The 22,372-nt window shown below is 41.6% G+C and overlaps 1 long non-coding RNA gene across 2 annotated transcripts in view; it reads left to right on the top strand.

The window, feature by feature from the left end:
• The window catches only part of LOC141264529 (uncharacterized), a 55,439-nt gene extending 43,002 nt beyond the window's left edge, over positions 1-12,437 (top strand). Inside the window, exons 1-3 of one of the 2 annotated variants that reach the window (XR_012319995.1) lie at positions 6,180-6,237; positions 9,700-9,940; positions 11,145-12,437. This is a non-coding gene — a long non-coding RNA (uncharacterized lncRNA). Of the gene's footprint in view, positions 1-6,179; positions 6,238-9,699; positions 9,941-11,144 lie in introns of those variants that run through there. The other variant, XR_012319994.1, reaches the window with a different exon arrangement.
• Positions 12,438-22,372: the final 9,935 nt, after the last annotated feature.

Below are 22,372 nucleotides of genomic sequence, written 5' to 3'. Positions count from 1 at the left end.
GGTTTCTGCTTCAATTGTTTTGCATGAGGACAGAATACCCTCCCAGAGCTGTTGCTTAGATGTGAACTGCCTCCCGCCATCATAGACACTCCTTTTAATGATGCTCCAAAGGTTCTGAATGGGGTAGAGGTCAGGGGAGCATGGGGGTCACACCATAAGTTTGTCCCCTTTTATGCCCATATCAGCCAGAGATGCAGATGTTTTATGTGCAGCATGAGATGGTGCATTATCATGCAGAAAAATGATCTTGCTGTGAAATACACGGTTCTTCTTCTTGAACCATGGCAGGAAGTGCTGTTTGAGAAAATCCACATACATTATGGAGTTCATCTTTAGCGCCTTCAGGGATCCTAAAGGGGCCGACAATCTCTCTCCCCATGATTCCAGCCCAAAACATTACTCCACCTCCTCCTTGTTGGCGCTGTAGCCGTGTTTGCGTGGGGTGTCCATCAACCAGCCATCCTCCACTCCATCCATCTGGACCATCGAGCGCTGCACGGCACTCATCCGTGAACAAAACAGTTTTGAAATCAGTCTTTATGTAATGTTTGGCCCACTGGAGCCGTTTCTGCTTGTGTGAAGTGGATAGAGGAGGTCGACAGGATGGCGCATGCACAGCTGCAAACCTCTGAAGGACCCTGCATCTTGTTGTTCGGGGGACGTTGGAGGCACAAGCAGCTTCAAAAACTTGTCTGCTGCTATGACAAGGCTTTTTTGCCGCTGCTCTTTCAACCTGACGTAATTGCCTGTAGGAAAGAGTCCTCAATTTGCCCTTATCAGCACGCACACGTGTGTACTGTGAATCAGCTACATACTTCTTGATTGCCAAGACACTTCATCCTGATCATCGCACAATGTTGATTGTAGTCATGCCTTGACCTAAACACTCCACAATTTGTTGCTTCTCAGCAGCCGACACATCCTTTTTCTTTCCCATTTTGGCAGAAAATGTAGGCTGCTTAATAATGTGAGAGAGCCTTCTTAAGTAGTCTTGCCTTTCATTGGACACACCTGCCAAACTAATTAGCACAGGTGTCTGCAATTGCTTACAGTGATATAAAGAGCCCTGACACACATCACCATCAATGAGTTTAACTGACAAACAAACAAATTCTTCCCTTATCACTCCTAAACACTTTTCGTATAATAATTTGGAACGCAGTGTACATGTGCTTTTCCACAAAACACCAGTGGTTCACGTAGTGAATCTTACAGTTCTAACTTTCCAACCGTGGTCTGTATGGAGTTGTTCAATAAAGGGCCCAAATTTAAGATAACATAGATGGGAGAGGTCTCTATGAATAGGAATTCCTAAGTATTTGATACCCTGTGAGGGCCAGGCAAAGGGAAAGTTGGACTGGATGGAATCCTATATGGATTTGGGGAGGGAGACATCGAGGGCCTCAGACTTCGCTGCATTGATTTTAAAATTTTACCATGTAACAAAGTGATCTATTTCAGCCATAACAGCATGGATGGATATATGTGATTGAGTGATATATACTAGGACATCATCAGCAAATAGAGAGCACTTGTACTCGGTGCCTCCCACCTCAATCCACCTAATATTGGGGTTATGGCGAATTGATGAGAGCAGGTGCTCCGTCACTAGGATGTATAAGAGAGGGGACAGAGGACATCACTGCCTTGTCCCATTGGTGATTGTGAAAGGTGATGAAAATGTTCTGACGCACCCCCTGGGCCTTGGGACACCCGGAGCCGGACCCTTTTTGGTGGATGCTGGTGGTTGTAGTCTTCGTGGCGGCGACCCAGTTCCGTGGCTCAGGGCGGTCAAACCAGTGGCGGAACTATTTATGTGGTTTTCATGTTTAAATGTCCGACTACGCCACCCGTGGAATGCGGTCAGAGTGAACCGCCGCTACAGGGCAGACCACTGAGGCTGGTGTTGTGGGTGCAGCAGAGCGTAGCATAACTCCCCACGGGAGGAGTATAGCCTCAGGGCAGTGTATGCGGAGGATGGGGGATGGGGTTGATGGTGCAGGGCAGCAGCAGTAACGACACGGAGTCAGTGATGCAGTTCAGGGCCTTTACTCACAGTTCTTATTATCCAGACCACGTCTGCAGGTAACGGCTGCCCACGTCGTACTGTGCTCACCAGGTGAGGGGCTCAGACAACTCCCAGATAACTTTGGAGCACTTCACAGGACCCCCTTTGTGTGTCCTTTGTCTGGCCTTTCTTACCAACACTTCTGTCCGGCTGCCTCGGGCCTCCTCTTGGTAAACTTGGCGCCAGTTTCCCTGACCCTATGTGGTGCCTTCCTAGCGGGTGTAGCGAGGGGCTGCGCCACATAAAATGTCAGAGCTTCCGGTTTCTAGCTGAGGGTCGTTTCCTGCCTCCACTAGTTCGGGGACCGGTCTCCCCCTTTGGCCTGACCCCTCCACGCAGGTGGATTCGGGCGTGCGGTGGCGACTCGCCCGTCCGCACCCCTGGGATCCCTTCATTCCTCGTTCCTGGAGCCTTCTCCGCTCCTCTTCCTTCCTTCTCCCTCTTCCAGGCCTGAGCCTCTGTTACTAGGCCCGCCTCCGGAGCAGAGCACATGCAGAGCCCCTGCTCCCTGCCACTTCTGCTCAGACTTCTCTGCACTGAACTAAGATGGTGCCCACCTTTTATACTCCCTTCTCAATGCACCCAGGAACTGCTTCCTCCCTGCTCCTGCACTACAGGGTTCCCCTTCCTCAGTGTTCCCTCCCCCCACTCCAGCCAGGGACAGGGACTGTCGTGCCCATCTCAGGGGCATATTGGTCGCCCTGCCCCACGGCAATGTGGTGTAATGCATGCAGGTGTCGGGTCCTGATCCACACTCCATCCTTACCTGAGAGTGAGATATCACACCTCTGGGTGAGGTGCAATACGTCTGTAGCAACCGAGCCCTCAGGGTGCTACAGTTCCATTTATCTTCAGCCTAGGTGACGTATTGCGATACAGGGCAGTGATTTTGGCTATAAAAGGGTCCCCTAGACCCCTACCCCAAGCTTTTTAAGAGAATCATATATGGCGTGCCAGGAGACTCTATGGAATGCTTTCTCAGCATCCAACGAGAGTATCTAATTACAAATTTTTAACTGCATCTAGCCCAGGAAATACTTTGTGCCTAGTAGCAGTGTCTGCTAGTGAGCGGATTATCCCGGCTGTTAAGCAAGCTGCACCACCTGTAGTTTAGACACTTAATTTTTTCAAAGGAAATGCTTCGGGACCATGGGATACTTAGTGAAGAGCATCAGTAGGCACCCCAAGGCATAGGGGCTGGGACTGGCAGTAGGATGCCTTGCGGTGGACAGCCGAGCTCGATCCTTATAAAAGCTTTTTAACTGCAGCAGCTTTAGTGGACGCTACTGGAGCTGGAATTACCGCGGCTGCTGGCATGAGACTTGCCCTCCAATAGATCCTTGTAAATGGATTTAAAGTGTATTCATTCAAATTAGAGAGACAATTTAAATTAAAAAGCTTAGAGCTGCCTCCACCACAGGGGGGCTCGCTCGACCCACCAGTGGACAGGCACCAGTATTGGGAGAGGGGGGCTGGCCGTCAGGGTTCACCGCGGCTCTGGCACAAACCCGGCGACATGGAGGTGGCACGGGCAGGAGCGGACTGGCCGTGTCGGCTTCTCACTTTTTGGATTTTAGAAGGGCATGACATGCCTATATCTGTGTCTCCCCCTCCTTTTACTCCTCCACCTCTTTTATTTTCGCATGACTATATGTGCTTGTCACTTTTCCATGTGTTAGTTATGTCTTCTGAGCAGTTTGTCAGCTTTTGGACACCTTTGAAGGTGTTTTCTATGTGTTTCTATGTGTTTTTGTTTGCCTGCCATTGGTTTTAACGGTGTTCGAAGGTATTCGACGAACAGTTCGACGAACAGTTCGGCGAACACACGGGTGTTCGACGAACCGAACCGAACTCGAACACTACGGGGGTGGCTCAACACTACTCATCACTTCATCTGTTTGAAGAGTGGTGGCAGCCTGTTGTGTATCTGGGTTATGTGTACTGGGATGTGATCTATTCTCACTTTATAGCCTATAGCAAAGGTTGAGTGCAAGATTGAGTGAGAGGAGATAGATTAACTTTTGTAGTCACAGTCAACGTCGCATTCTGAGAAGTGTGTCCGTGATAGAAATGCCCCCTCCAATTACAGTTTCTAGGATGAATCCTGAATAGGTAAAATTGATCCTTGACTTTTTGTTTTCTACTTTGCCATACTTTGCATTTATAATATTATACGGGGTGGGCCATTTATATGGATACACCTAAATTAAATGGTAATAGTTGGTGATATCAACTTCCTGTTTGCGGCACATTAGTATATGGGAGGGGGAAAACTTTTCCAGATGAGTGGTGACCATGGCAGCCATTTTGAAGTTGGCCATTTTGGATCCAACTTTATTTTTATCAATGTGAAGAGGGTCATGTGACACATCAAACTTATTGAGAATTTCATAAGAAAAACTATGATGTGCTTGGTTTTAACGTAACTTTATTTTTTCATGAGGTTTTTACAAGTTCATGGCCACTTATAAAATGTGTTCAATGTGCTGCCCATTGTGTTGGATTGTCAATGCAACCCTTTTCTCCCACTCTTTATACCCTGATAGCAACACCGCAGAAGAAATGCTAGCACAGGCTTCCAGTATCTGTTGTTTCAGATGCAGCCAGATCAAGGCTCTCATAGAGATGTATTGAAAAGTGACCTCCATGAAACACTGTTGCTGCCTGCAGATCACTTTTTGCCGGAGACCGACGGGAATGACGCTGGAAAAGGATGAACGTGGTGTCAGGTGAGCATCAGACAGGGGGCAGGGTTATTACATTTAATGCACCACTCCAGTGGTACAATAAAAAAAACACTGAAGTGGTGCTTTAACTTTTTTGTGCGTTTACACGTCTTTCATTCTCGACCTTTATGTTTCATCTTACTGTCCAGGTTTGTACACTATTATCATGTAGATGGACAACCTTTTCTATATCTTTTGCTACTCTGTTCTCAATAAGTAGAGATATCATAATTCTACCTATTATTGTGGGCAGCAGGTTGTGTGGATAAGGACCTCAGGAATACAATGAACCTTTTGAGAGTAGAGTTTTCTGGAGGAAGAAATCTTTGGAGAACTCTAAGCAACCTCAAATTCCTCAAGTATATATGTCTGAACTTTTTACTATCTCACAACATGAAGATGTAGAAAATGACAGTGATGTCGCCTTAGTTCATTTGCTTTGTATTGAAGCTGCCGAGTATAAATGCTGGGAGAATTTAACAAACTTCCATGGTACACCACATGTTAGCTTTTCAAACTACGACAAATATATATGGAAATAAATAATTAATCTTAAATGTATTTTAAATTTAATTTAGAAAGTCTATTTTTATATTAAAAAATAATAATAGAACATATCTAAAAAAGTTAAAAAAATCAAAAAAAATCAAATATAGTCATAATTATCAATGTAGCCACATAGTATATTAAATTAGCAACTTGCAGAAAACAAATATAATATAAAAGCGTGAAACCATTTAGAAACTCATATTATGGTATTCTTTCAGACCTCGGGTTATTACCAATTGTCTCAGTAAAAATATGAAGTGTGTAACATCCAGTGATAAGAATCTAATAAAACGCCTGGATTGATTTGTTCTGCAGCAACGCTCTGTCACAGGGGTCAAGTTATGTGACCAAGTATAGATTTAGTTGCCTCTTCTGTGTGATATCTGTGCAGAGCTGTATTAATGCGGGAAACTATAATAAATGTACGATTAGCAATATTTGTAAAAGTAGATTGATCAATGAATTCTTTATATTATATAATTTATTATTATTATGATTATTATTATTATTATTATGTCGCTCATTACACTGGTTCCTTGATTCTTGTAGAATTAAAAGATTAGTATCTTCTGAAAAATACAGAATCACATGCTAGATAATGTAAATATATTTATTTTTGCAAATGCATTAATTTTTAAAGATTATAAGTTTTTTAGATCTTGCTTTCGCTCTACCTCGTCTCCATAATTGAGCAGCATCAACCGTAATTGCGAGAATAAATCATTCCCTTTATGCCAGTTTTCTGAGGTTGAAAAGTCAAAGGAGCGACAGTATTAGGCCAAAAAATGTGTGTCTTTTCATACTCGCCCCAACTCTTCTTTTTGTCTTTTTTTCAAAGAGTTTTATCTAAAGGAGTGATCAACCACCGTGCACATCCGAAAACTAGCGCAAATTGTAAGTGATATCTATTGCAGCTCATAGAAGGTATAGATTTCATTTTCGGGACAGTCAAATTTATGTGTCATTTTTTTTTAAGAGGCTGCCACCCATTTAGAAATTTGCACACCTTTCTCTAGCGGTCTTTTGTTTCAAGACTGTGATATGAAAAGCCGGTGTTGATAAATTCCAACATTACATGTGGAGTAGCTTTGGTGTCACCTTATAGTAATACATATCAGGAACACCCAAGTTGAAAGAAGCAGTTTTGTGACAAACCTTCTGCATGACACTCTATCCAGTGGTAGGGCATGAACCCTACAAAACACTCTACATGACATTCTATCCAGGATACTCTATCCAGTGGGAAGGCATAAACCCTACAAAACACTGTGCATGACATTCTATCCAGGACACTCTATCCACTGGGAGGGAATAAACCCTACAAAACACTCTACATGACATTCTATGCAGGACACTCTATCCAGTGGGAGGGAATAAACCCTACCAAACACTCTTCTACATGACATTCTATCCAGGACACTCTATTCAGTGGGAGAGCATAAACCCTATAAATCACTTTACATTACATTCTATCCAGAACACTCTATCCAGTGGGAGGGCATAAACACTACAAAACACTCTACATGACATTCTATCCAGAACATTCTATCCAGTGGGGAGGGGGGGCATAAACCCTACAAAACACTCTACATGACATTCTATCCAGGACACCCTATCCAATGGGAGAGCATTAACCTTACAAAGCACTCTACATGAGGGAAAAAAGAAAGGAGGAGCGCAATGAGAAGTACCAGTGGTCAATAGTGGGGAAACAATAAATAAGGCAAGTTGGCCTCTCACCTCAACGGGTTGTGCACCTCTGCACAACCTTAGTGAATCGCTCCACAGCGGAGGCACAGCGTTGCTGCTGGCATGCGGATATATCCTGGATCCGTTCCCATGATCCACAGACCTGTCAAATGAACAATCCGGGGGTGTATCACTGCAGGTCCTGCAAGGTTGTGTCCGGTCACGTGATCAGTCAGTCGGTCATGTGATGGTGCGGTCCAAGTAAGCGTCGCCGCAGGTCCTCAAAGATGAATGGCAAGTGGAAAAATCAAGCCCAGAGCAGCTCCTGCTGCGTACCCTTGGACCAGGGACGTGAAGATGCAGAAATGGAAAAGCGGTCTAGTTAGAGTGCTAGGGCACAGAATCCACAGGAGCAATGCAGTAAAAAACAAACCTTTTATTGCAACGTGTTTCGGTAGCAAATTGCTACCTTCATCAGGTAGTATAATCAGGTTATACTGCCTGAGGAAGGTAGCAATTGCTACTGAAATGCCCTAGCGCTCTAACCAGACAGCTTTTCCATTTCTGCAAAACACTCTACATGAGTATGAACTAATTGCACAAAATTGTAAATAAAACTACAGGCATATGGCTTAAGATGGAGAAGCTTATTGTAGTACCAAAAATATAAGTGGCTATCTGAAACCCATTATGATGTATCCAACCTTTAATCAATATTCTGATTATATATTCTGTGTTAAGGTATACTTTATCTGTGAAAGTATCTCACTGATACATAGCTTCTTAACACAATATACTGTCTGGGAAGAAAACCTTGTTCTCATTTATAACCCGGTGTAGGATTTACTCTTATCATATGTAAACAATATGACAGAAGTAGAATGGTCCGTGAACAGGTCTTGTCCGGCATTGCTTATCTGTGATAGCTGGCCACTGTCACGGGATTGGAATGTTGGACAACAACTATGAATTTTCATGCTTACGTAATATTAGGTTGGGTAAGCCTTTCTCTAAAATATAAAAGCTGTTGAAGAATTCAGTTATGGCAGAAGCATTGTGGACCTGTGAAGAGGACGCTCTTTACAGTGTAGGACCTAGGACGCAATATCTGCCCATTGCTGAACGCTTCTCCAGCTGAAGTATCCGGACAGATGATGTACATGCTACTAGAGAAATCTTTTTCCTCTTCTATCTAATAGTAAGTATGTAACCTTTCTAAGTATTTAACCTTTATAAGTATTTAACCTTTGTAACCTTTAATCTACAAAAGTGTACGCAATATCTTAATATCATACTATTCCTTTGATTCTGTATTTTATCTTTCAAATTAACTATTATAAATAAAATTGCATTATATTACAAGTGGTTGAATTCTTTAAAGCCGTATCCGAACCTTATTGCTAAAAACTTGGCAATGCATAATTTGGCGTAGTCTGCAGGATACGCAGAAGGCTCGGAAGTTTTTTTTATTGGAAAGTAGAAGGGACTCTGTGTGATAGTGTGATATTGCGTAAAACATGCCTCTCTTTAAGAAAAAAGAGGTTGTACGTGTTTCTGTAGAAATTCCAGGGTGGGAGCAGGCTCCTTACCATATTTTGGCCAAAGAGTGGTTGCAATGTGTTGGATTAAGTGAATCATGGGACAAATGTATGAATAATGCTGAACCTGCTGATGTGGTGACATGTCTGCAAAAAGTGCGAGTGGAAAAAAAACAGGAATTGGGTGCTGTGAGCAGGAGAGGATGGATTTTGTTACATGCTTATAGGAGACAGCATGAGGAACGGCTTCAATTCCTGCAAAGAATGCAAGAGTTAGAACAACAAAGGTGTGAAATGCAGAGTGCTGTGACAGTGGTGCAATGTCAGAATAGGCTGCTAATGGATAAATGTGATGGGTATCAACATGTCGCACAAAAGGCAGCTGTAAGTGTAGCTCAGTACAAATACAGAAGGAGGCGAGGGAAGGTTAATTAAAAAGTCAGGGGTTTCACATAATAGAAAGGTTTCCCACAGCAGGGGCCGGGCAGGACACGGGGAGAGAGAGGGCCCACTCCCTCCTCGTCGCCAGAAAAGCCCACAGCACCGGGGTTTGAGGATCTTTATGCTGAAGTTAAATCCTTGATACAAGATTTCAAAGCCCAACAGAAGGGGGCATCATTTTCTCCTAATAAGATGTCTTCATCTGAAATGGAGGATCGATTGGGGGAGACAGATAAAAGTGATTGACATGCTGGCCACGCCCCACAAATGTTAGTAGATACAGGGGCGGAGGCCAGTTTGATTAAGGGAACTCCAAAACAATTCAGTGAGTGCAAGGTTATAACTACAGAAGTAGGAGGAAAGCAAATTGAGGCAATTCAGGACAGAGCAGAACCAGGAGTTAGTGGAATCTCCACATTGGATGAGAAGTTAAGCAAAGTCCCTGTGGGACTTCAGGAGCAGGAGATACCCTTCGAACAATTGATTCCTGAGCAGAGGAAACAAGCGTGGTTTACAGAAGGGGCAGCTAGTTACCAAGGTAACAACCGTGTGTGGAACGCAGTGGGCTATCAGACTACAAGTATACATAGCAAAGAAGTATGGGGAAAAGAGTTGTGGCAATATATTTGAGCAATTGTGCAAATAATTAAAGTGGCTGTGTTTCATGTTGATGCTATTTGTGCTTCAGATACCCTGGAAAGACTCTTCAACTCAGTAGCAGATGAACAGTCCAAAATATCAGTCACTGAATCCAGTAAAGACTGACACCACTGAGGAGCTGCTCGGACTGACACCACTGAGGAGCTGCTCGGACTGACACCACTGAGGAGCTGCTCTGACTGACACCACTGAGGAGCTGCTCGGACTGACACCACTGGGGAGCTGCTCGGAGTGACTCAATGGGTACAGACCAGAGGGGTGCCCATCAGGTTAGATGTAATCAAGGAAACAATTATGAAATGTCCAGTATGCCAACATTCACAACAAAGACCTGTCCCCCATGTTGTTAGGGGTCAAATAGCCCGAGGTAAACTACCTGGACAAATTTGGCAGGTAGATTACGTCGGCCCCCTTGCATAAGATGGAGGGTGTGTATGTATGCACGGCCGTGGATACATACTCAGGGTATATGATGGCTTGTCCGTGTAAAGAGGCCAATGCTAACAGTACCATTAAAATTATGGAAACCATAATATTATATTATGGTATTCCATTGCAAATTCAGAGTGACAATGGTAGTCACTTCAAGAACAGGAAGGTCGCAGAGTTCTGCTCAGAACATAATATTGAGTGGATCTTTCATACCCCATATTATCCTCAAGCCGCAGGATTGGTAGAGCAGATGAATGGGCTATTGAAAGAACAGTTGAAGAAATTGGGAAATGGAAACTAAAAAGGGTAGAGAAAACATTTAAGTGAAGCCCTTAACATTCTTAATAACAGACCAGTTGGAGAACAGGAAACACCATTAATGAGAATGATTACCTCCAATTTACAGATCATGCCTTTAAAAGCTACTACCACAGGACAAACAATTCTCTATTGGGAACTAGAGCCAGGGGCTCGGGGATCTTATAGGGCCACCCCACAGGCAGCAGGACTAGATTTACATTCTCATGAGGAAATTAGATTAGAAATAGGGGTTGTAAAGGTAATCAGAACTGCTATAGGATTACAAATGCCTCCCAAGCATTTTGGCTTTATAGCTCCGAGATCAGGTTTGGCCCTGAGAGGAAATCAAGTGATGGGAGGAGCGATACATCAGGATTATCAAGGTGAAATCAAGGTACTCCTGTTGAATAGTGGGGATAGTGACTTGTTGATCCAAAAAGGAGACAGTATAGCTCAATTATTGATTTTATCTATCCAAAAAATGAAAATAGTCAAGGGAACAGCTCCTACAATAATAACAGTTGGAGGAGACAGAGGTTTTGGCTCCACTCATTTTCTGAATGATGGTGCAAAAATCTGGGTGAAGCAACCTGGAGATAAAGGTCCTCCAGAACCCTCAGAGGTGATCGCCCAAGGGGCAGACAATGTGTTAATAGTGATGAAGCCAGGACAAGAGAAGTGGGAACATGTTCCTGCAGACAGGTGTTATCTCAGAGACTAATGTATATATTTCCATTTTAGATTCAAAATTGGAGATGGTGGATGATCGGTGTTACAGGCATGGTCCTTTTGGTATCTGTCACTACCCAATCGTTATATAGATGGGAAAGAGAAACGCCGGACGAGGAGATTGAAGCTTTATGGAAAATTAAGCAGAATTTATGGAGTTACTTGGCACAACTGACAAACATGAGCCATTTTTGTATGGCAAAGTCTGCTACAGCTACAAATGTGTTGGAAACTTGTATGGTAGCTATACCAACCCCCTTACGACTGTGGACCAAATTGATAGCGGGATTTATCCAAGATGAGGAGGTGGAAGAAGGAGATGTGCTTCAGAATTATACATACAACCCGCATTACGCTTGTATAAACTGTACTGGAGAAGATTTTATTACTGAAGATATGATCGCTATAAAGACTCAAAACATTGCATCTGTTGATGTTATTCCTTTGGGATATGGCGTTGGATATAAATAATATATGGATTCAGATAACCAAGGGTGGATTGTAGTATGAACATGAAAAATGGCTATTTTATATTTCAAATCCATATTGAAATAAAATAGGAACCAGACATGTCAGCGTTTGTAGGTATCCTACCTCAGTAGACTAAGGGTCATTAGTCCAGACATACTAAAACATAGCTTTAGTTTAAGTTTTCTAACAGTCTGAGGTTTAATTTTTATTACTGAAGGGAATTAGCCTCTTGTATATGCTGTGTTTGCTAGAACCAGAGACAGACAATTGCACAAAATTGTAAATAAGACTACAGGCATATGGCTTAAGATGGAGAAGCTTATTGTAGCACCAAAAATATAAGTGGCTATCTGAAACCCATTATGATGTATCCAACCTTTAATCAATATTCTGATTATATATTCTGTGTTAAGGTATACTTTATCTGTGAAAGTATCTCACTGATACATAGCTTCTTAACACAATATACTGTCTGGGAAGAAAACCTTGTTCTGGTTTATAACCTGGTGTAGGATTTACTCTTATCATATGTAAACATTATGACAGAAGTAGAATGGTCCGTGAACAGGTCTTGTCCGGCATTGCTTATCTGTGATAGCTGGCCACTGTCAGGGGATTAGAATGTTGGACAACAACCTATGAATTTTCATGCTTACATAATATTAGGTTGGGTAAGCCTTTTTCTAAAATATAAAAGCTGTTGAAGAATTCAGTTATGGCAGAAGCATTGTGGACCTGTGAAGAGGACGCTCTTTACAGTGTAGGACCTAGGACGCATTCTCTGCTCATCACTGAATGCTTCTCCAGCTGAAGTTTCTGGACAGATGATGTACATGCTACTAGGGAAATCTTTTTCTTCTTCGATCTAATAGTAAGTATGTAACTTTTAAAAGTATTTAACCTTTATAAGTATTTAACCTTTGTAACCTTTAATCTACAAAAGTGTACGCAATATCTTAATATCATACTATTCCTTTGATTCTTTATTTTATCTTTCAAATTAACTATTATAAATAAAATTGCATTATATTACAAGTGGTTGCCTTCTTTAAAGCCGTATCTGAACCTTATTGCTAAAAACTTGGCAATGCAGCATTCCATCCAGGATACTCTATCCAGTGGTTGGGCATAAACCCTGCAAAACACTCTACATGACATTCTATCCAGGACACTCTATCCAGTTGGAGGGCATAAACCCTACAAAACACTCTACATGACATTCTATCCAGGACACTCTATCCAGGGAAGGGCATAAACCCTACAAAACACTTTACATGACACTCTATCCAGGACATTCTAACCAGGGGAGGGCATAAACCCTACAAAGCACTTTACATGACACTCTATCCAGGACATTCTATCCAGGGGAGGGCATAAACCCTACAAAACCTCCAGAAACTGGGAGTTTGAATGAAGATAAGATGAAATCGAGGCAGGAAAAGTTATTACTAGAGTCTATAAATTAGTTTATTTTTTTTATCAAAGATTTGATCTGGGGAAAAAAAAGGACCTAAGACATCTTTCCATATTACTTTTTCTTTTTCGTGACTGCAGGATTTCTCTCGTGCTGCACCCATATTGTGGAACTTACTGCTGTGGACAATAAGACCTGCTCTTAATTTGTGGTTTCAATCATCATTACATTTTTATTTCCATATTCCAATGTCCATTAAATAATATAATAATATACCTAACTACACAATTATTGGCAATGAACTGCATTTATTTTAAAAAATGTATTTCAAGAAAATGTTATTGACAATTTTCCTCGTAAAAATATGAAGATCAAAACATCCAACGATAGGAATCTAATAAAATGCCTGGATTGATCCGTAGAACAGCTTCCTTGGGCTTTGTTACAGGGGTCAAGTTATATTATGCCAAGATTAGATTTATTTGCCTCTTCTGTGAGATATCCATGCAGAACATTGATCAGCGAGATCTTTTGTTGGTTTTCGCCTCATTAGTGTGATACTGGTGGAGTACCAGTCGATCAATTGTCGTGCATGTGAAGATATGAGAAATATAAATCACAGGAATTGTCATTTATAAGTACCCGACCTCCTCTGAACTATCACCCTTGATTCACATGCTCGTATTTAGTGTTGTCATGGTACATGAAGAAGGAGGGGTACTAATAGCTGTCATAAAGACGGAGAGTCTTACGCTAGAAAAATGTTTGCTTTATCTATTCATGTACTAAACTGCACAAAATCAAAGGGTGATTAGAATGAAATTCTTCAGATGCTGGTGTCTGCACAAAGAAAAGATCTCATCCAATCAATGAACTACTCAACCAAGCCCAAGCTAAATGCATGACTGTAAAAGTGTAGGTATATATACTGGCAGGAAAACAAAAACCTCAAAATGAAATGGGCTCTGCAACGTCAAAAAAAAAAAAAACAAGAAAAAAACAAATGAGCATATACCCTGTAGTAAGTGAATAAGTAAATAGTAATAGTACATGTAAATAGTTAAGACTATTTTGATCAAAAAAGCATAAAAGCCATCCCACCGCAACAAGATGTACCCTAATTGAGACAATTCTATCGCTAGTATTAAACCTAGATAAATAAACCTAGAGTATTAAACCTAGAGAATTAAACCTAGAGTATTAAACCTAGTGTCAGCAGACCCCAGTAGAGATGAGACAGAGCAGGATCCAGACCCAACTGTTCAGACACCTGCCAAGGAAATCTCAATAGACATAATGTCCAGCTCAAAAAGGAGTTGTCACGCTCCTGTTTGTAAAAAGTACACAAAAAAAGGAAAACCAAACACATGAGCCGGAACATATGTTGGTATAAGTGCAGTGTGTCGGTGTACGTTCACATTGTGACTATTTAACAGACAAAACCTAAGATAAAAACAAAATTAGCAACTATCTGGTATTTTATACCTGGCAAATAAATAAATAGTAATAGTACATGTAAATAATATAAGGTACTTGGTTAACACTATTTTGATCAAAAAAGCGTAAAAGCCATCCCACCTCGACAAAGTTTAACCAACTGGTACAATCCACAGGCAGGTGTCTGAACAATCAGGTCTGGGTACTGTATTACCCCCATTTATTTTGAGGTCTGATGACACATAGTGAGGTTTAATACTAGAGATAGAATCATCTTGATTGGGCACACTTTGTCATGGTGGGATGGCTTTTACACTTTTCTTTTATCAAAATAGTGTTAACTAAGTACCCCTTGTTATCTACATGTACTATTACCATATTTATTTACTTACTATAGTGTATATGCTCATTTTGTTTTGATCTTAAGTTTTATCTGTTTAATGACCACAGTGTGAACATAACCCTGCACATTTCACTTATACCAAAATGTGTTCCGGCTCACTTCTTTGGTTTTGATTTAGTTTTTTGTACTTTGTACAAACATTGGTGTGGATCCCCCCTTTCTGGTTTGGCATTATGTTTATATAACTTTCCAAGAGCATACTGTATTTCTGAATAGTTGGATAAGGGTCCTGCTCTCCCCCTATCTATTTTGAGGTCTGCTAACACATAGAGAGGTTTAAAACTAGAGAAAGGACTATCCCGATTGGATACACCTTGTTCTTGGTTTTGTCTGTTAAGTGGCCGCAGTGTGAATGTGCACCTGCATATTGCAATTATACCAACATATGTTGCAGCTCATTTCTTTGATAATGTTGGTAGGTGATAGATTATTGACTGAAGATTACCTGTGGTGAGGTAGTGGAAGAATGTATGGAGGGGGCAGGTTGTAAACTAAGGATAACTTGTTGAAAAAGTAGTGAGATGTATGGATGAGGGAGGGTTTAGACTGGAGTTTATGATTAAGGAGGTAGCAGAGATGTATGGATGGGGGCAGGTTATGGATTGAAGATAATGTGTTGGGTGGTAGCACAAGACTGCTGGAGGTCAACACCACTGTATTCATTCACAATGCATACAGTGATAACAAAACTAATATCAAAAAGTGAAATTAAAAAACACAACTAAAAAAATTGCAATTAACTGGAATATGTATTGTCTCTGACAAAATATAACATAAAAGAAAATTTTATTTCAGTTAAAAATGCTATTTTTATATATCTTTGGACTCCATGTTTTTAATCAAATGTTTGGCTAAAGTTCAACAGCAGGGCCAGCACCCGACACACAGATTTCAACTTTCAGCATTAGAAGACATGACGTGGTGAGCTCATAATTAGTGTTGAGTGAATTTGAAATGCCGAACAAATTCGCTCAACACTACTCATAGTCCCCCCTCTCTTCAAAATGCTATTATTCATCTATCTATCATTTATGCCTAAATGGTTTATGAAAACTTGTTACTACCCAAACAGAAGCCTATGTCAGTGCTTTTTCTTTGAAAAGAACTTTTCATTAAACTTTTCATGTTTAACTGGACACTCAATATTATAAGCGCTGTAGGACTTTTTTTAATTTCGACTCTCTGTTGTGGGGATATCAGCAATGAAAATATTCGACACATGGTGACATCTGCTGGAGCACAACAAACCTGAGAGTGATTAAATGACAGCTTATAGCTCTCATCTATGGCGGTCAATATGGTGAAAAAGTCAGTACTGTAGAAGCTGAGTCCCATCATAAACACTGGAGAGTATTTTACAGCACAACAGGGTAGTGTTGTTGTGAATCCAGCACTGTGATAAGCTAAATCTCTTACTAGAAAGCAGCACTATCTATATCTCTGCCTCTTTTTTCCTCCAGCAGGTCGCTTCTCTTTCCCTTCCTCTCCCTACAGACTTTTTTGGTCGGCATGTAATCTGATTTCTCAGTGAACTGTAAATTGGCTAGCATTCTAAAATTTATTGAGGCCTCCCCAACCATCTCATGATGGTATATGGTCAAGTAAGAATAGATTCTACAACCTTGATCCTAGAAGTAGGCTGCTGAGAGGAGTGTCCGGAAGCAGCATATTCACCTTTTTTTCTATGTAGTAGACATGCATGCCAAGACTTACAAAAACTATTGAGCAATCAAGTCAAAAGCTTGAATGTGATTGGCTAGCTTTAGAAGGAAAGCAAAATAAACCCATTAAAGACAATGTTAATATTCACTGTTCTCGGAGCTTGTCTTTTATTCTCTCGTTTCTTTACTTGTGTCATCTCACAATAATCAGACTGGAAATAGCTTAGAATAGACTGATGCCGTCTTACCGGCAAGGGATATAGGCAGGTCAGGACAAGATTCCACTGCCACAGGTGATCATTAGAGAAACACCAATCATTTCATTAGAGGTTAAACTAACAGATCCTAGAGTGATCATTAGAAGGTTGGGCTCGGATTTCACAACTATGAATCCAAGATAAAAAAGAATGCGAAAAGACAACATGGTTCGAAAATAATAACCCCCATTGTGCATTACATTGTGCGATTAAAAGTTATTAATGTGTGTGTGTAACAGTAGGGCCAATTACATGGAAAGGTTACACTACTGTTTTTGGATTTCCAGGAGGAAACAAGAGGAGATCATGGACATCCGATGCCGATGTCATCTTGTTATATTTACAGCATACAGTATGTTTGCTCTGAAATGAATACCAACTGTTACATACTAGCACAAACCGCTGTTTTTTGCATCAAGAAAGTCCATTATTAGATGGGAGTTACTATGATGCACACAGTCTTAACCCCATAACGACATATGACATACAGGGTTGGCCATATGCCGGCCACCTGCCTTTAATGTGGGCTCGCAAGCAACTTTGCCAGCAGATGATGGCTGTAATAATCATCTGCCTGCCACTGTTAACCAGTTAAATGCTGATGTCAATCTGTAACAGTGGCATTTACAGCATTCCAGGAAAGGGACACAGTGTTCTATGCACTCAACAGCCCGGCTGTAAAGTTATCGTTGGGTGCCAATGGGTTGCCATGAGGGCAAAGGGTCTCCTGTGCCTGCCATGATCTTATTCCTGTCAAAGCATTATTTTGTGGTGCTGAGGTTCCCACTTCAATTAGTCTGGACCACGAGTCCCTTCCTCTAGCACACTATTTTTTTAAAAGGACAGTGTTGATAGTCTTTCTTCCTCATCTAACTGGTATTCATGTAAAAGCCACGCTGTGGCTGATATTCATAGGAGACCATGATTTTTGCTATAGTACAAATGATCAGATGATTGTAGGTTCAAGTCCCCTAAGGGGACTAACAAATATAGTGAAAAGTGAAAAAATGTTTCAAAAATATGAAAAAAATAAAAAATATATAATTCAAATCACACCCCTTTTCCCCCCATTAGAAATTTAGAAATAACAAAAAAAATAATAATTCATCATATTTGGTATCACTGCATTCGTAAAAGTATGATCTATCAAAATAAAAAATAGATTAACCTGATTGGGAAACGGCATAACGAGAATAAAATCAAAAGACCAGAACTGCGGTTTACAGCCACAGCAATAACACAAAAAAATGTAATAGGAGGCGCCAAAATATCGTATCTTGCCCAAAATGGTATCAATAAAAACAATGGCTCTGAGATGGAAAAAACAAGCCCTCACACAGCTCCACACCCAGGAAATTGAAAACATTATGGCTCTCGGAAAATGGCGTATCAAGATATTTTGTTTTTACAAATTTCTGAATTTTTTATCACTGTTCAAGTAAAACAAAAAGTATGCATGTTTGGTATCTCCATAATCACACTGACCTGGAAAATCTTATTGCCTGGTCATAGTTACAGTAAAGTGAATGTTGTAAATAAAAAAACCAAAATAAAACATTTCAGAATTAGGTTTTTTTTGGTAATTCGCCACATTTGGAATTTTTTTCCTGGTTTCCAGTATAACACATGATAAAATTGATGAGTCAATTCAAAAGTACACCAAAAACACGGAAATGTCAACAAAAAGATAAAAATAGTAATGGCTTTTTGAATAAGGGGAGGAAAAAACAAAAGCATAAAAAATGAAAAATCACCTGGTCCTTAAGGGGTTAAAGGGATATCTCATGAAAACAACCACTATGCTATTCTGTTATAGCATGTGAACATGACAAAAGGGATTGTATTATGTAGATGTCCATACATTAGAGATGAGTAGAGATGAGCAACTTACTTGAATGTAATTGAATTCTCCTTGTATTTTCCAAAAATTTGTATTCTCCAGAATATAGATTTTTTTTGTAATTTGTTTCTCACAAATTTAGGAAAATAATGGCTATCCATCTCCAGCTACCATTTTGTTGAACCTGTCTAGCCATCCACATAGCCCATCGTCTGGTCTTCTGCATCTTTTTGTTTCCCATTTTCCTGTCATTCGGATCCTCTTTGGTTTTTTACACTCCAAGCTAAGACTTCTGATGTCTCTGCTCGGCGCACGTGATGATGTCATGATTTTATGACACATGTCACCCAAGTAAGGGCATGGCATGGCAAGTTGTGCCAAAAGATCTGTTTCTCCATTCTGACTGTCCTTGAAAATCAGACTGCACTCAGATGTGATCCTTGAGCAATCCAGTTTTTTCAAGGACCCATTGACTTGCATTTGATATGACCCCGGGAAAAAAATTAGACACGTCTCCGATATTTTCCGAGGACCACTCAGTCCGAAGGAAAAAAAATCAGACATGTGGATAACACTTTAGACAATCATTGACACAAACGTGAAAAACATGGATAGAAGTCGTATGCAAAAATTGGATGTCTGATTCAGCCCCAACTCATCTCTAAATACTACATTTCCCATACCACGGAAATATCATATCAGCTGATTAAAGCATCCCAAGGCAAAATTAGCTCCCATATGAAAAGAGTTGTCTATATTGTCACAACACTTTTTGGCTGGGTGTACGAACTGTGTTAGCTGAAGCCACACCCACAAGTGGTGGGCGGGTTTTGAAATTACATTTTATTTGACCTCACAATTTCTCATTTTTATCTGCAAAATCAAGTGACTATGACTATTTAAAGACATTGAGGTTTTGTGAGTAAAAATAAAGTCACCTGACACCATTTCATAGGACCATTTTTAAAAAATTGTTAAAAATTAATATTGATTCTGTATGAAGACTAAGGTAATACTAATTATGTATTATGATGTTAATTCCATCCTTTGTGTTACTCATAACTGAGTGAAATGAGTCAAAAAGACAGCATGAATGAAGGTGGTTTTTAAACCCTCACATTTTTGAAAATTTTCTGCAGCTAATTTTGTGACAAAAACAACAGTGGCCAGATATTGGCTGTAAGTCTATAGCACTGGTGGACACAGACAAAAGAAAACCCCTGTGCAAGAATAATATATGGGACCTTTGCAGTCCAATAGCTCATCATAATGCACAATTCCACCTGCTTTGGAGGGGACAATGGGCCCCTTTACTCAGTTCCATAACTTGAAGCTCATGGGCCCAAATTCAAAAGCTTAAATGGGGGCCACAATTATTATAAGTCTTTATTATGACTGGTCTTTTCATATAGGTCAAAGGGACATTTTGGACCCCTTAGGCTCTAGGGCCTGGGTGCAATTACATCCTATTGCAGTAACTCCCCTGCCCTTACCCTTATGGACCCTTGTGTGGCTCTGTAGGTTGCATGAATATGTCTGCTCCTGACCTATAGGACCAATAGGAAATGTGAAGACTGATGTAACTGGCAAGCAGGGCTGAATTCTGACAGTGAGTAGATTACACGCTGTTAGGATTGTGCATGCTACAGAGTTTCATTTTATAACTAAAGGGCTTGTTTAGGTTTGAGATAAAGTCTGCAGTCACTGTAGGTTACTGAAAGCTTCTGAATTCTCACAGTGCATGCACTGCTCACTTTTAGGATTCTCCCTTGTCGGTGGAAAGAGTGGACAGTCATGTGAGCATGTCTGATATTGCTCAATTCATTTTCGTTGAGCAAGGCCACGCATGTATTGTTGGCACGAGACTGCATACTTGCAAATTCGTGACCTCCCACTCTCACCACCAACACCAGAGAATACTGATAGCATGCAGTTAGAATTCAGAAGTTTGCAGTCATATAGAATGACTTCAGACTCATCACAAACTTGGACAACCCCTTTAATGCTCCTAACTAGTGTTGAGCGAGCACTAAAATGCTCGGGTGCTCGAAGCTCGGGCCGAGATCACCGTGATACTTGGGCGCTCGACCCGAGCAACAAGCCCAATGTTAGTCTATGGGAGACCGGAGCATTTTTGCGGTGGCACCCCCGGCAGTCTGTAGAAAGCCTAAAAAGTGCCCAAAACGATAGTGACAGTGCTCAAATGACATGGGGACAGCATGGGGATCGCCCCAGGAAGCATTTCTGACCCCCAGGTCACTGCTGTCAACAACGTGGTAAGAGGTATTAAGCCACTTTTACGGGCTCACAATAAAACATTCAAAAATGAAACTGAAACTGTTTTCCTGTGAAATATGTTAAGGAACATCCGTTCCAGGGTAAAGACTTGTGTATAAGGTAAAATAAATAACCAAAAACAAAAATACTCCTCCACACCTTGGGCTATGTTCACAAGTAGCATTTTTTATGCGTTTTTGCACTTTTGTATTGCTTTCAACCGTGACAAATGCATTCACCGGGAAATGTCATTTTAACATTTTACAACCTTATCTGGCCATGTGCTGTGTGACACATGCGTACAGTGCTGACAAGACATGGGAACAGCATGGGGAAGACCCTTGGAAGCATCTCTGACACCCAGGTCACTGCCTAAAAGTGTGCCCATCAGAACTGATCCTTGCCACATCAGAAGATGCAGACTTGCAACTATCCCCATGCAAGTTCTAGTCCCAGGGCAGTGTTTAATTGTACCTCCCCCATTCCTTGCAATGCAAGCGCAAATATGCAGCCAACCACCCACCCGCAGGCTGCAATACTATACTGCTAGCTTGCACTTCAAATGGGGCCTTTTAGTTTGGAGGAGGCCAAAGATGGCCACTACCTCATGGCTGCGCCGGCAGCGAGGTCTCCATACTCTGTCCCCAGCCGATATTATTTGTCCCGGGAACCTTCCCCACACTTTTCTTAGCCTGGCCTGCTTTAGGGCAGCATTGGACGAGCCCACCAGAGAACCAGACTCCTCCGGTGGGCCCTGGCTTCTCCATCAGGGGAATTGAGATTGCCAAGGTGAGGAGCATGATGATGATGATAGAAGTTAGCATCTGCTTTGTTTTCTTGGAATGCAAGCGTAAGTGTGCAGCCTGCCACCCACCCACCCCCAGGCTGCAATACCATACTGCTAGCTTGCTTGCACTTGAAATGAGGCTTTTTAGGCTTGTGGAGGCAGACGCCGGCCACCATGTCATGGCTGCGTCGGTGGCCTGGTATCCATACTCAGTCCCCAGCCGCCCGGCGGCCGGGTGTCCACAGTCGGTCCCCAGCCACCAGGGGGCGGCCGGGTGTCCATACTCGGTCCCCAGCTGCCCTTATTTATCCCTGTGCGCCTTATTTACAAGTGCGCATACCAAAACATTACCTGTGCCCTCCCCAGTGTATTTAGAGGGAAGGACAGCCTAACCACAAACACGTGGACAAGTGAATGTGACCAGGGGATGGTCCATCTCACTGACGCCTTCACACTGGGTTAATATTGCGGAAGCGAGGACACAGTTGGACACTGGGATGCAACACGTCCTCCAGACATAGAGGATTGCGGGTCCTGGGTCAATCAGGCTTCAACACAAAGTTCAGAAGGTAGACAGCAGCAGTGGTCGGCTTCCTACACAACAAGTAAATTATTCATGATCATGAGGCCATCTATCTCCTTAGCTTTCTGTTCCTTGGAATGCAAGCGCATGTAAGTAGTAGCGGCTAGGCC

This window comes from Phyllobates terribilis, unplaced genomic scaffold, assembly GCF_046119375.1.
Source record: "Phyllobates terribilis strain yellow unplaced genomic scaffold, ASM4611937v1 Scaffold_4__5_contigs__length_816908805, whole genome shotgun sequence".
In the NCBI taxonomy this organism is placed as follows: domain Eukaryota; kingdom Metazoa; phylum Chordata; class Amphibia; order Anura; family Dendrobatidae; genus Phyllobates; species Phyllobates terribilis.
Note: the sequence above shows the minus strand (reverse complement) of the source record. Positions and strands in the feature narration are given on the sequence as shown.